Source organism: Anolis carolinensis, chromosome 1 (assembly GCF_035594765.1).
Source record: "Anolis carolinensis isolate JA03-04 chromosome 1, rAnoCar3.1.pri, whole genome shotgun sequence".
NCBI classification, from domain to species: domain Eukaryota; kingdom Metazoa; phylum Chordata; class Lepidosauria; order Squamata; family Dactyloidae; genus Anolis; species Anolis carolinensis.
In genome coordinates, this window is record NC_085841.1 from 235,060,187 (window position 1) to 235,073,300 (window position 13,114).

General features: G+C 40.8%; 1 long non-coding RNA gene across 1 annotated transcript; it reads right to left on the reverse strand.

The window, feature by feature from the left end:
- Positions 1 to 2,162: 2,162 nt before the first annotated feature.
- On the reverse strand, positions 2,163 to 8,053 carry LOC134295203 (uncharacterized). Its single transcript, XR_010001749.1, has 2 exons — positions 6,290 to 8,053; positions 2,163 to 3,426 (listed from the first exon to the last, which is right to left on the reverse strand). It is a non-coding gene; the product is annotated as an uncharacterized LOC134295203 (long non-coding RNA).
- Positions 8,054 to 13,114: the final 5,061 nt, after the last annotated feature.

Sequence of the window (13,114 nt, forward strand, 5' to 3'; positions counted from 1 at the left end):
GGAGAGCAATGGCCAACCTCGATAAAATAGTGAAAAGCAGAGACATCATACTGGCAATGAAGGTCTGCATAGTGAAAGCAATGGTATTCCCCATAGTAACCTATGGGGATGAGCGAAGGAAGAGAGATGCTTTTGAAATTTGGTGTTGGAGGAAAATCCCAAGAGTGCCTTGGACTGCAAGAAGATCCAACTAGTCCATTCTCCAGGAAATAATGCCCAACTGCGCACTGGAGGGAAGGATATTAGAGGCAAAGAGGAAGTATTTTGGCCACATAATGAGAAGACAGGAAAGCTTGGAAAAGATCATGATGCTGGGGAAAATGGAAGGAAAAAGGAAGAGAGGTCGACCAAGGGCAAGATGGATGGATGGTATCCTTGAAGTGACTGGCTTGACCTTGAAGGAACTGGGGGTGGCGACGGCCGACAGGGAGCTCTGGTATAGACTGGTCCATGAGATCATGAAGAGTCGGAAACGACTGAGTGAATGAAGAAGAAGAAAGAATGGGGGAGCAAACCAATTTACCAGCCCCTATTAATTTTTCTTAGGTGTAAGGAGCTTTGAAAGTTGTGGTAGGTAAAGGTTTTTAGAGCACATCGTTCACACCAAATTATTATGTCACCCATTGAGTGCACCCTGATCCGCTACACAGCAATGTGTAAATGACCCTGATGTGTTACTTGAAAGGTAGGTTTTGAAGGAGTTTGTGATTTAGGGACTCAGTAAAGATTTTCAACCTCTGCAATGACTAAATAAATTAGTTATGATGGTTAGGCATGTACTATCATGATCCACTAACATGTTTTTTTTTAAAATTGAATGTTGTGAATTTTTAGCTTCATCTCTTTTCAATTTTTAATCTAATTTGAGTCCTGGTTGTGTATTAATAAATCATGATGCCGGGGGAAATGGAAGGAAAAAGGAAGAGGGGCTGACCAAGGGCAAGATGGATGGATGGTATCCTTGAAGTGACTGGCTTGACCTTGAAGGAGCTGGGGGTGGCGATGACTACAGGAAGCTCTGGCGTGGGCTGGTCCATGAGGTCACGAAGAGTCAGAAGCGACTGAACGAATAAACAACAAAATGGTTTGAGTGTTAAGCTAGGACCCCAGACCAGAGTTTGAATCCACATTTAGCCATGAAAACCTACTCTGTGACTTTGGGCAAGGCGCACTCTCCCAACCTCAGAAGGCAATGAATGACAAGCCCAGCTAAACCTCAGACATTTCTATTCGCCTAATACTGTGTGTCTAGAGATGCTAATGTTCTGGGAATTTTCTAGCCATGGGATAAATGTGTTGTTTGTTTGTTTGAAAAGGAGGAAAATGGACTGTCCTGGGAAGGGAATAAAAAATGCAGTGTTGACATTCTTTATATCATGAAAGTAACATTTTAGGAACATGGAATATATTTCATATACAACCTGGCTTGGCATCAAATCAACATTTGATATACTGACAGTGCACTTGGTTAAGAATATAATTGCAGATTGAATTTAGGTTAATCTATTTATTTTTGTTGTTGTCATGAATGGAGCTACAATATTCTGAACTGTGTGAAACACATAAAGTACCACTCTGTGGTTTTGTCAGTTTGGCGAGCAGACAAAAAGAAAAAAAAATAGAAGAAACTATCAACATTAGTAGAAAAAAGAGAGAGAGAAAAAAATTGTCTCGTCTCCACTAGTTCTCTCTTGAGTCACATACTCATTCCCATAAGAAGGAATGAGAAAAGAAGACACACTGTAGAATGATATTAACACCATATTAACTGTCATGGCCTGATGCTATGGAATTCTGGGATTTGCCATTTTATGATATATTCATTTACGATCTCTGTCAAAGAACTCTGCCAGAGCAAACTGCAGATCCCAAGATTCCATTGGACAAAGCTATAGTAGTTGAAGTGGTGTCAAACTGCTACAATTCTCTGGATTAGAGCCAAATTCAGGAACTGTAATAATCTGATATTATATATAGTTTTAGAAATAATTTGGGAACAGAAAATATATGCAGATCTTGTTAGAAAAAAACCCAACCCTGCTCTTGAAATAATACATTTAATCCAATTTTTCAATTAAATGTATATTCAATTCAATTCAACTTCTGCAGTTGCGAAAGTTCAATGGTTTATGGTTCCTTCTGAAATAATCTGGGGTCCAGAGAAGCCAGAGAGGATTTAATCAATTGTTTACCCAGCCCAAAGAACTGGGGAAGTGGAAGGTAAATGTTCATGGGACAATGGGATAATCCCCAGCCACTCACCCAGTGAGTTTCAACATCGCTTAAGCAACCCTCTGAGTTTTCCTTATGTCTGAATACATGAATACAATTTATTGGAAATATATATATAAGGGGGGGCTTAGAAATGTATTGGGGTGCACTGGCCAGTACAGCAATAGATATGACCCTGTGTACTCCGGAGAACTATAAGATCTTATGGTGACATGTATATGCTTATAAAACCGTTGGGATGTGTACATCTGGGAAGTTGGTGCAGTGTCCTGCTGGGAAGAAATCCCCTCTGGGAAGCAAAGTAAACAGGAAAATATCTTCCCTTAAGATGCAATTAAGATCAGGATCCGGGAGAAAATCCCGGTGTTTCAGAAATATGTGCCTCAATTGGATTTATATTGTTCTGTATACTTTCCATTCAGTTATCTATATTTACTGAAGCTTTCCCATTGTATCAAAGACTGGCTCATACCCTGTTTCCCTGAAAATAAGACCTAGTAGAGGTTTTGCTGAATTGCTAAATATAAGGCCTCCCCCAAAAGTAAGACCTAGCAAAGTTTTTGTTTGGAAGCATCCCCAACGAACAGAACACCAGAGCATGCAGGATCGGGATATGTACATACCATAGATTGTTGTACATGGAAATAATGGTAGTAACAAGAAATTCTTGATAGGACTTACAGTTTGTGTGGTTATGTTGGTTTGTGATGACAACTACTGTACAGTACATAATAAATGTTCATTTTTTGTTCAACAATAAATGTGAATTCTTCTGGAAAAATAAGACATCCTCTGAAAATAAGACCTAGCGCCTCTTTGGGAGCACAAATTAATATGAAACTGTCTTGTTTTCAGGGAAACACGGTACAATATCATCACAGACTCTTTGTGTTGCCACAACCCATATGATTAAGTCCAAGCCTGGGTAGTGCTCTGAACGACTCCAACTTCAAAAGGACAAATGGGAATTCTCAATTCTTCCCGCCATGGGGAAAGCTCCATCCACCTCTGACGTCAGCGGGAGTCCCCAGCCAATGAAAGTCCGGATCTTGGCTTGGACGCTTCTGTGCCAATCAGGGGAGGGAGCGAGTCTTTTGAATGACTGTCAAAGGGGATAAAATGTCTTACACTGTATTGCTTGCTTATGTCCAGTTCCTTTTGAATGAAGTCTCTGCATCAGACATCCTTTCAGGCCTGAAAATAAATTAAACCTTAATTTAAACCTGAAAATAAATTATTGCCTTCAAACCCAGCCTATGTTTCTTCTGGTTGTCAAGTTAGCACAGCATGCCGAGCGATGGATCCACACCACTCCTTAAGCAGCCAGCTGATTTTGGCATTAATCTCATTCTAAATAAATTATTCAACATTCTAAAAAAAATCCATAATACATTTCCCCCAAATTTTCTTGGGGCAAAAGGTAGGAAACTCATTTCATTCTAAATTTCTCCATTTTCTCTCCTGGATTTCACAGATTTACATTTATCCTGAATGTATTATATAGTTTAGATGAAAACTGAATACATCCAAAAATAATTAGCACCTGTATTGCCATACGCTGCTGGCATGTTCACACTTTTTATTCCATCTGTGCTTGAATTTGCCTGCCTCAGTCTTGAAATCTTTGGATTTCTTCTACTCTCCCTTTGTGTTTTAAAAAGCATTCTCCAGTATCTATACTAGAGATCTAAGTTCAGTTTTAAAGAACAGGGCAGTTTTAATGGTGGGAGGAGCCTGTACGTGCCATGAATCAAGTACAACATGCAGGATTTGTGGAGCTTGACACACTTGGACAACACAGAACAATTAATTAAGAAAATGTGAAAGATGGTGAAAGAAGGAGGCAGACTTAGTTGAAGAAAGATCACAGGCACCTAGGGACAATCGATAACTAATCCTTAACTATTCAAATGCAAATAGCTTTGGAGGGAGAGAGAAATAGCAACTCCAAGCAGGAGAAACAGCTAAGCCTCTGCAAACATGAAAGAAGGGGAAAGTTTGATGTCTTCCGCCAGATCCACTTTGACCCTCTGGGTAACCTCCAACTTTCCTGATTTGGCATAAAAAGACCCAAATACTCCTGCATTTTAGAGGCTTTTAAAATGTCAGAGTTTCTCTCCCCTTTTCCCACTTTCCCCACTTTCATCTTAATTTTAATTTTTTTCGTGTCAGGAGTGACTTGAGAAACTGCAAGTCATTTCTGGGGTGAAAGAATTGGCCGTCTGCAAGGACATTGCCCAGGGGATGCCCGGATGTTTTTGATATTTTTACCATCCTTGTAGGATGCCTCTCTCATGTCCCCGCATGGCGCTGGAGCTGATAGAGGGAGCTCATCAGCGCTCTCCCCAGGTTGGATTCGAACCTGGCAGCCTTCGGGTCAGCAACCCAACCTTCAAGACATAAGGCTTTAACACACTACGCCACCAAGGGCTCCTCATAGCATTGGTTGAATCAAGTGGAAGAGATCCATTCAGCTGGCAATCAGAGCACAACAAGGAGGATGTTTCCACCCACTGCCACCCCTGGAATGAGCAAGGATTTGACATTTGACAGAATCCTGATAGTCACAGCCTTAATCACTGCAAAATAAGGGTGGAAGCATCCTCCTCCTTGTGCTTCATTCGCCAGCTGAATGGATCTCCTTCACCCAATCTGGTGGCTGATTCTTAAAGTGGATTGGAGTGGCATTAACAAGAGATTAACAATAAGACAGCTCATTCACATTACAGAATTATAGTGTCTTATTCCACTTAAGCTGCCATGGATGCATCTGGTAGATCCTGTGGTTTGTAGTTTGGTGAGGCAAAGAGAGTCACATGGAAGAGCCCTCCATTGCAGGAAATGACTGTAGATCTGGAACATTATAATGCTCCTCTCTAGCTGCAAACTCCAGGATTCCATAGGATAGAACTAAGGCAGTTCAAGTAGAATAATAGTGTTATAATTCAATAGTGAGAATGGACCCTAGTCTTAGGGTGCTTCCAAACAGCATCAAAATCCGCAGGACCTGACAGCAGGTCTCCCAGGACTTGTCAGTCCTAGGATATGGTCCCCCACCATCCTCACAGTCTTCTTTTGAGAACAGATAAGGAATATTTGGTGGAATTTTTAAAAAAAATTCACTCTGTTATGCGCTGGACCGTATATGGGCGCATGCAAAAATCTTAATATAAATACAAGCAGATTTGCATGTGCGCATATAATGTCCAATACACAACGGAGATATTTTTTATAAAAAAACAAACTTCAATTTAATCTCTCTTCCTCCAACTGTTAATTCAACCTCTGTTTAAGATTATAAAGTGTAAAATAAAGAATTCCAGAGAGTTCTAATTGCTTTCCATTTGTGCTTCCCTTGAACCACCTGTGTGTCCATTTGACAGCCCAATCAGCTGATCAGGTCCCTGGGGATGGAACCTGGGACCTTTTCCATGCAAGGCATTTGCTCTGCTACTGAATAGCAGCATCTCCCTAGTTGAAGGAACTTTGCTTCACCTCAATTGTCTTCAGACGTATTTTAAAAAGTTCTTCAATCATCTGTGATCATGCCTGTACATCTGAAAAACTAGCCCCAAACTCTTTTGCTGAATAGAGGCGGGTGGGGAGGGGTGAGGCGGGGAGGGGAAACACACAACAATAACCCTTGCTTAATAATCTGTTCTTGTAATAATCCTGATGTTTCTTTCTTGGGTCAGGAATCACTGTATAAATCATTCACAGCCAAGGATAACAAGCAGCAGGGCAAGACAGAAAAGGAAGGTTAAGCAAGGAATGTCTGAGAAACAGAGAGAAGCAGCCTGGAAGTGCTGCAGGGGAGAGTTAGAAGGCGTAGGCTTGTCTTCCTGCTCTCTCACTGTAACTTGTAGCAAGGCCATGGGGGTGCCCTTTGGCACTTTAATTTACTAATATTCCAGTTGATGTGGTGATCAAAGATTTTGAAGGTCTCCTTGGAGAAGGAGACCCATGCCAGATCCAAGGAGAGTGTTCCGTGGCACCTGGCGAACTTGCGAGAAGCAAAAAAGTAAAAGATTTCTCTATTTTCCAATAAAAGGCTCACCTAGGTTTGAAGTAGAGATCACCGACGCTTTATTCTGTCCAGCTGCAGCAGGATGACGGTAGCAATAAGTTGCACAAAGAACCGACATGCCATTACATAGAAAAATGCACTTTTTATACTTTACCATTTTGAATTTCCTGCCCCCGCCCTGCTGGCTGGCTCCTCGCTGATTGGCTAGGGGAGTCCCTGACATCAGGAGGCAGGAGGGGCAATTTGGAGGCTCGCATGCCTCATCCAATGGGAGCGCAAGCCCCACTTGTGATGTCACTCTCTCGGCAGCCAATGGGGAAATGGAGGCGTGGCAACGGAAAAAACAAAGACAAACATATGTTGATGAAGGGATTATGAGTGACTATAGCAAGCCTTTGTCAAGTGATGTGGCGAAAGCTTTCAGGCTCTCAAACTGGACCTGGCTATGGATTCATTGATTGATTTAACAATTTTCATGAATGAGAGTCTGACTCATGCTGGCCAGCCTCATTGTGAAAGAAGCAGTCATGGCAGGAACCTTGATGGGATTGTGTATGATTCAGAGTCCAAGGAAGGAGGTGGCTTTTGTCTGATCACTGGTGATTTCTTGTCTCCCTGTCAGGAGAATGAGTCTTTTATGATGAGTGACTTAGAATGTCCAAAGGTTCCTTCCTCTTAGATGGTCTGGCATCTGTGTCCTCCGAAATCCAGAAAGGAAGTCCATTGTCTCTTCTTCAGAGGGTGATTTCTGTAACCCATATTAGTAATACATAGCCTTAGGCATCCTGATGGTGCCCGGCTGAAATGATGTGTTGATCAGAGTTCATGTCAGGGTCACAATGCCTTATTCATAAGGGGTAAGATATCATAGGAAATAATAAAGATTAAAAAATAATGATAATAAAAATAATAAAAATAATAGGAGACACATATGGAATCCATTTGTGGGGAGAATCACGAGATCCAGCATCCCATGGGTTGGGGAGACAAACACAGTCGGTCCTATGGGCGCCTAAAAGGGCTTTGATCTCCTTTTGTGTTTTTCCATAGGGGAAAGGGGGGGGGGAATCCCAGAGGTTCCCCATCAGCTCAGGCAGGCAAGAGGGCTGACTGGGGGTTTTACTCTAAGACTAGGAGACGGTGTAAGGAATACATGGGAGTTCATGCAGGAGAGGGAAAATGGGTCCCTGATACCCAAAAGTTCATAAAAGACATAGAAAAGACATTTCGGATTGCGTTGCCTATGCTCATTTGTAAAAAAGGCAAAACTCATTCATAAAAAACCACTGGCCCCACTTTGCCCTTCTTTTTAGTCACTGCCTATGTTTGCTACTAACTAGCACCCAAAATTGGGTCACAGGATCTAGGTACAGTCATCCACCTGTAAGAGCAGGGGGACCCTTCCTTCCTGGTCATGATGATTCTTTTGATGTGATGCATGTCAACAGGTCATCACATTTAATTCTTGAAGGCAAAACTTGTCCAGTAGTATCATTGTAGCAGTCATAGCCATCTTTGCCATAACTCTGTATGGAGACGCTCTGGTGTTGGCAGGAAATGAGGAGTCAGGCAGAAGTAGTCTAAAAATGTAAGCAAGAAAATAGTAAATGGAATGCCAACCTGATTAATCATTTATATAATTTCGTATATAATATATAATTTCACTTCATGAGCCTTCATAACATCTGCTGGGGACAGTTTACATCTCAGAACCCCTGCTGACATTGAGCACAAGAAGAGACAAGATCTGAAAGGTAGCTCATTTATTATGATTGTAATCCTTTCCTCCTGGCTCAGCCTGGAAAGAAGCATTTCCAAGATGACATTTCCGCTTTATAATTAGCCACCAACTGTTCCCTTTGCTTGCTTCTCCAATTCATTAAATATGGTTGAAAACCAATACTCCTGCAAGCATAGAAAGAACAGCTAAAATAACAGTTTCATGAGAGAGTCAATAGGGAAAATACTTTCTTAGCGCATCCATCATCCATTAGGTTGACAAACCTCTGGCACACTGCTGGTTAGTTCTGCTGTACAGCTGTATGTATACAAAAATCCCTACACACTTTCTTGTTGCATCTGTAGGAAATCTTAACATCTGGTTAAATGTGATAAGCAGTTGCAATAGCCAGAGAATGGGTGTAGTTCCAGATGGAATATATTTGACAGGTGTGTTGATTTCTATGGAACATATCTTGAACTCATTGAGTTTATATAGATGGAAGTGTTGTCAAGCAGCATGAAGTACAAATGACAGCCCCATAGCACACTGCTGCAGCCAACTCCATCATTGTTGTCAGGGTAAGGATTGGGAAGGGGATAAATGACAATGGAGGCCCTTATTTGCTGGATGTTCAGGGGAAATGCCCCTGTCAATCCAATGATACCTACTGTATAAAACTGTCAATTCTTAAATTATAGCCTAGATCCTACTGTCATTTCAAGTTAGAGTACAGCAACTCATAGAATCATACAATTGGAAGAGACCTCGTGGGCCATCCAGTCTAACCCCCTGCCAGGAAGCAGGAAATTGCATTCTAAGCACCCCCGACAGATGACCATCCAGCCTCTGCTTAAAAGCCTCCAAAGAAGGGACATCCACCACACTCTGTCATAGCAGAGAGTTCCATTGTACCAATTGGATCAGTGGTTCTCAAAGTGTGCTCCACAGAGCCCTTGGAGCTCTGCAAAGCACATTGCGGAGCTTTACACTTCACTGTCCTCCTCCTCCCTTCTCCTCCTCCTCTCCCTCGAAGCTTTCCCTCCTCTTTCCTGAATTTTGCCCTCCCTCCATCTCCCTTGCCATCAAAGACCTTTTCCCCAAAATCCCCTTGCCTACAAAAGCCTTTTTCCTCCCTTCCCTCATCCCCAAAAGCCATTTTTTCTCCCTCCCTTGTCTCCAAAAGCCTTTTTTCCTCCCTCCCTTGTCTCTAGAAGCCGTTTTTCCTCATCTTCCTTGCCACCCAGATCCTTTTCCCCTTGCCTTGCCTGCTTCCAAAACATGTAGATTGTAAAACATTGGAAAGACTCTTCCACAACTAGTCTTCAAACATCAGATAGAAGGATGGGACCAGAGTGCGCACCAGACAGAGCTTGGAGAAGCTACTTTTTTGGACCATAGCTCCCAGTAGTCATGTTAAGAGGGGCTATTATGGGGGGTCACAGTTCTCCGCCTCTAACGTCCAACACTGGCAGAGGGACAGGAGACCAAGAAGCAAAATTCCTTTAGTTCTTCCTCAGCTGATTGGAAAGAGTCAATGGATTAGATTGGAAAGAGTCCTGGATTAGATTCTAGTCTATGAGTGGCCTGTTGGAGACACCTACTCTGTTTCCCCAAAAATAAGACATCCCCAAAAAATAAGACCTAGCAGAGGTTTTGCTGAATTGCTAAATATAAGGCCTCCCCAAAAAGTAAGACCTAGCAAAAATTTTGTTTGGAAGCATGCCCGGTGCCCGCCAAACAAAACACCAGAACTTGCAGGATTGGTAAATGCACATACCAGTTGTACATGGAAATAATGGTAATAATATATTAATGTTATATTATTTATATTTATACAGTAGTAACAAGAAATTATTGTCAGGAGTCATAGTTTGTCTGGTTTGGTTATGTTGGTTTGTGATGACAACTACTGTACAGTATATAATAAATGTTCATTTTTTTGTTCAACAATAAATGTGAATTCTTCTTCATGGAAAAAATAAGACATCCCCTAAAAATAAGACCTAGCACATCTTTGGGAGCAAAAAATAATATAAGACACTGTCTTATTTTCGGGGAAACACGGTAGTATATTCTGTATCATGGTAATGCTCTGGGAGGAAGGTTAGATATTCAAAATAAAAGCTCTCTGATTAGTTAAGAGAAAAATCCTACAATTACCAGAGAGAAGAGGCTGTGTGTTTCACTGGCGCTTTAATAAATAAACAAAAGAGGTCACAGGAAACGGAAAAGTTTCCCACTCACCCATCGTTCTTCATATTGAAACTGGCAAATAAAAAGCAGAAGATTGAGCTCATCCACTTGATGTGTGTGTCCCTGCTGATCCGTATTACATCTGGAGCACATTTCCTCTTAATGCTTTAGGACTTAAGTGCTGATTAAGCCTATTTGTTGGCTTTCGGCCAGAATGCAAACATCAGGAGGTGTCAGGTCAAAAGCAACTTGCCACTGATATGTTTTTATTTATTCACATTGATGATCAGTATAGTATTCTGTATTTTATACTGGGTGGGTAGGAAATCTGGAACAGGAATTGGATTATTCTAATCTGATATTTTAAAAATGTTTTTTACATTTTTATTGTCAGGTCTAGAGCTGATCTTATTTTAGCTAAGTGAGTCATCTTAAAATCCATACTGGGATCAAGGTGGCATATACTCATACATGGATAAATTAGAATAAATTTGTTTACGTACCAGTTGTTGGAAATATATTGCATGCGACATACTTTTTTTATTCTTGGCATGTCAGTGCCAACAACAATGATGTTATTTCTAAAAGTCAACTCATGGAAAGTGTAACTATTGTCTATGGCCTTAGGTGTTGTCGGGAAGTGGGGTGGATGGAGGCAGCTACTTACGAGTACATAATATTCCATAGCATGGCTGTTAATAGTAGTGATTGCAATGTAATCCCTGGCCATTAGTCAAGATGGCTGGGGCTTCTGGGAGCTGAAGTCCAAAACAGCTGGAAGACCAACAGCTGAGATCTACTGCTGTAAAAGGCCAGCTTTTTGGGTCTATCTGTGTTTATTCTGCAACAAAACATGACTCTGGAGGACTAAACTGTTCTGTTCCAGTGTATGAATATTAACTAAGTCTTGAAAATATGTATTTCTGCTTATCCTGAACTTGCTTAACTGGGCATCATAAATGGAAGGCTTCAATTCATTGTCTTGCTTTCTCTTTTCAGAACTGCAGCTCTGCCCCTTCAAGACTTGGGATTGTAGTGTATTTGCAACTTGTGTTCCTAATTGCTTCTAGTTTTCCACACCATTTTTATCATACAAGCAAAACAAAAAAAACAAAATACAGGTCATGTGGAAATATTTAACATGCTGCTATAGCAATGAAATATTACATGCTTAATGTCTGTGCCAAATTGTTTATTTAAGCCAAACATAAGCCAATGAAAAAGAATAATTATGAAAAGCAGTATGAAATCTTGCCTGCTTCCTAATGTTAAAAATGTACACCTTTTATTACAGAAGAATGAAATATGATCTGGAAGTACTTTATTTCACTTTCCCACCTCTCACTTACTGCATACTGATGTGGTCTATGGAACAATATTATTTGAACATTGGATGTGTGTGTATATGTGGCTAGGAGTAAGACTCTAAGGCTGAGACCCTACATCAGAATTGAGCAACATAAATCTCCACATGCAGAGTTTTGCAGTGTCGCACAACTGAAGCAAGACAACAACTATACAACCAAATGTACTGTGAAATGTACCTGCATACCCATACGGGATATAGAATGCACATCTGTGTGCAAGCATTTCAGCGCACAAGGGCAGTGCAGGTTTAAGTTTCCTTCTGCTCTCTTGAAATAATGTGACCATTCCATATCAGACAACAGTATCCAACTACTTATCTACAGCAACTGATACATGTCTAAGACACGAGTAGGATTCTAGTCCATTTTTTTAACTTTGAAAGATGGAACTGTTAAGTTTGATTTTTTTTTTTAGAATATTGGTATTAAGTTTATAGTTAGGCTGTTTGATATTGTTTGATGTGTGTTGTTTTTTATGTAATTTGTTGATATGTTTTTGTTAGCATTGAATATTTGCTATATGTATTGGAAATTGCCCTGAGTCCCCTTGGGAAGAAAGGGCAGTCTAGAAATAAATATTATTATTATTTGAAACACAACAAGATGAATCCACAGCAGACACTCTGCTGGCTGTTGTATTGGATCACACGTCGGACACTTCCCAAGTGTCTAGGACTGTGTGATGTATCGGCGAATAATGCGTGCAGATCCCAGTAAGGTGGCCTTCTGCAGCTGGCAGGTGGTAATTTTGTCAGCGCAGATTGTGTGAGTGCAGGCCAAGGTCTTTAGACACTGCACCCAGTGTACCAATCACCACTGGGACCACCTTGACTGGCTTGTGCCAAAGTCTATGTAATTCGATCTTTAAATCCTCATATCATGTCAGCTTTTCCAGTTGTTTCTCCTCAATCCTGCTGTCACCTGGGATTGCTACATCGACAATCCATACTTTGTTTTTTAACACAATCATGAGGTCAGGAGTATTATTATTATTATTAACAGTTTTTGATTGTCACATAATGCCAATTTAATGCACCTGTACCATATGCTTCATAGCTACCTAGCCACATATGGAAGTGGCCACAAATTTAGGGGGACAGTCAGCAGCAGCATAAATGAAAGAGAACATTGGTAGCATTGGGCTAAATTCAACTGCTAGTTCTAGCTAGTGAAGATCCACTGGATGAAATGCAGAATGGTAGGTCAACGTTCATAAAAATCCTATTGATCCAAAAGATTTACTTTGATTCTAGGTATTGGATACATAAGCCAAATTATGTTCTCTACTTCGAGTTGCAGTACAAAATAGTATTGAACTATAATTCCTATTATAGCTCTTCTCCGATAATGTTTGCTAGAAATTGCAGGGTAACAACTTCTGGAGGGCCACAAGTTGCCTAACCCCGTACTAGTTATCAGATCATATTTGTATCTTTTATTGTTATGTGAAAGAGGGACTTACTGTCAAAGCAAACGCTGACCCATCTATTCATTTTGGAAAAACTGGGGCATTTCTACAAGCAGAAAGTTATTTTTTAAAATCCAGCACACATCAGGGGCAGGAAGGCGTAG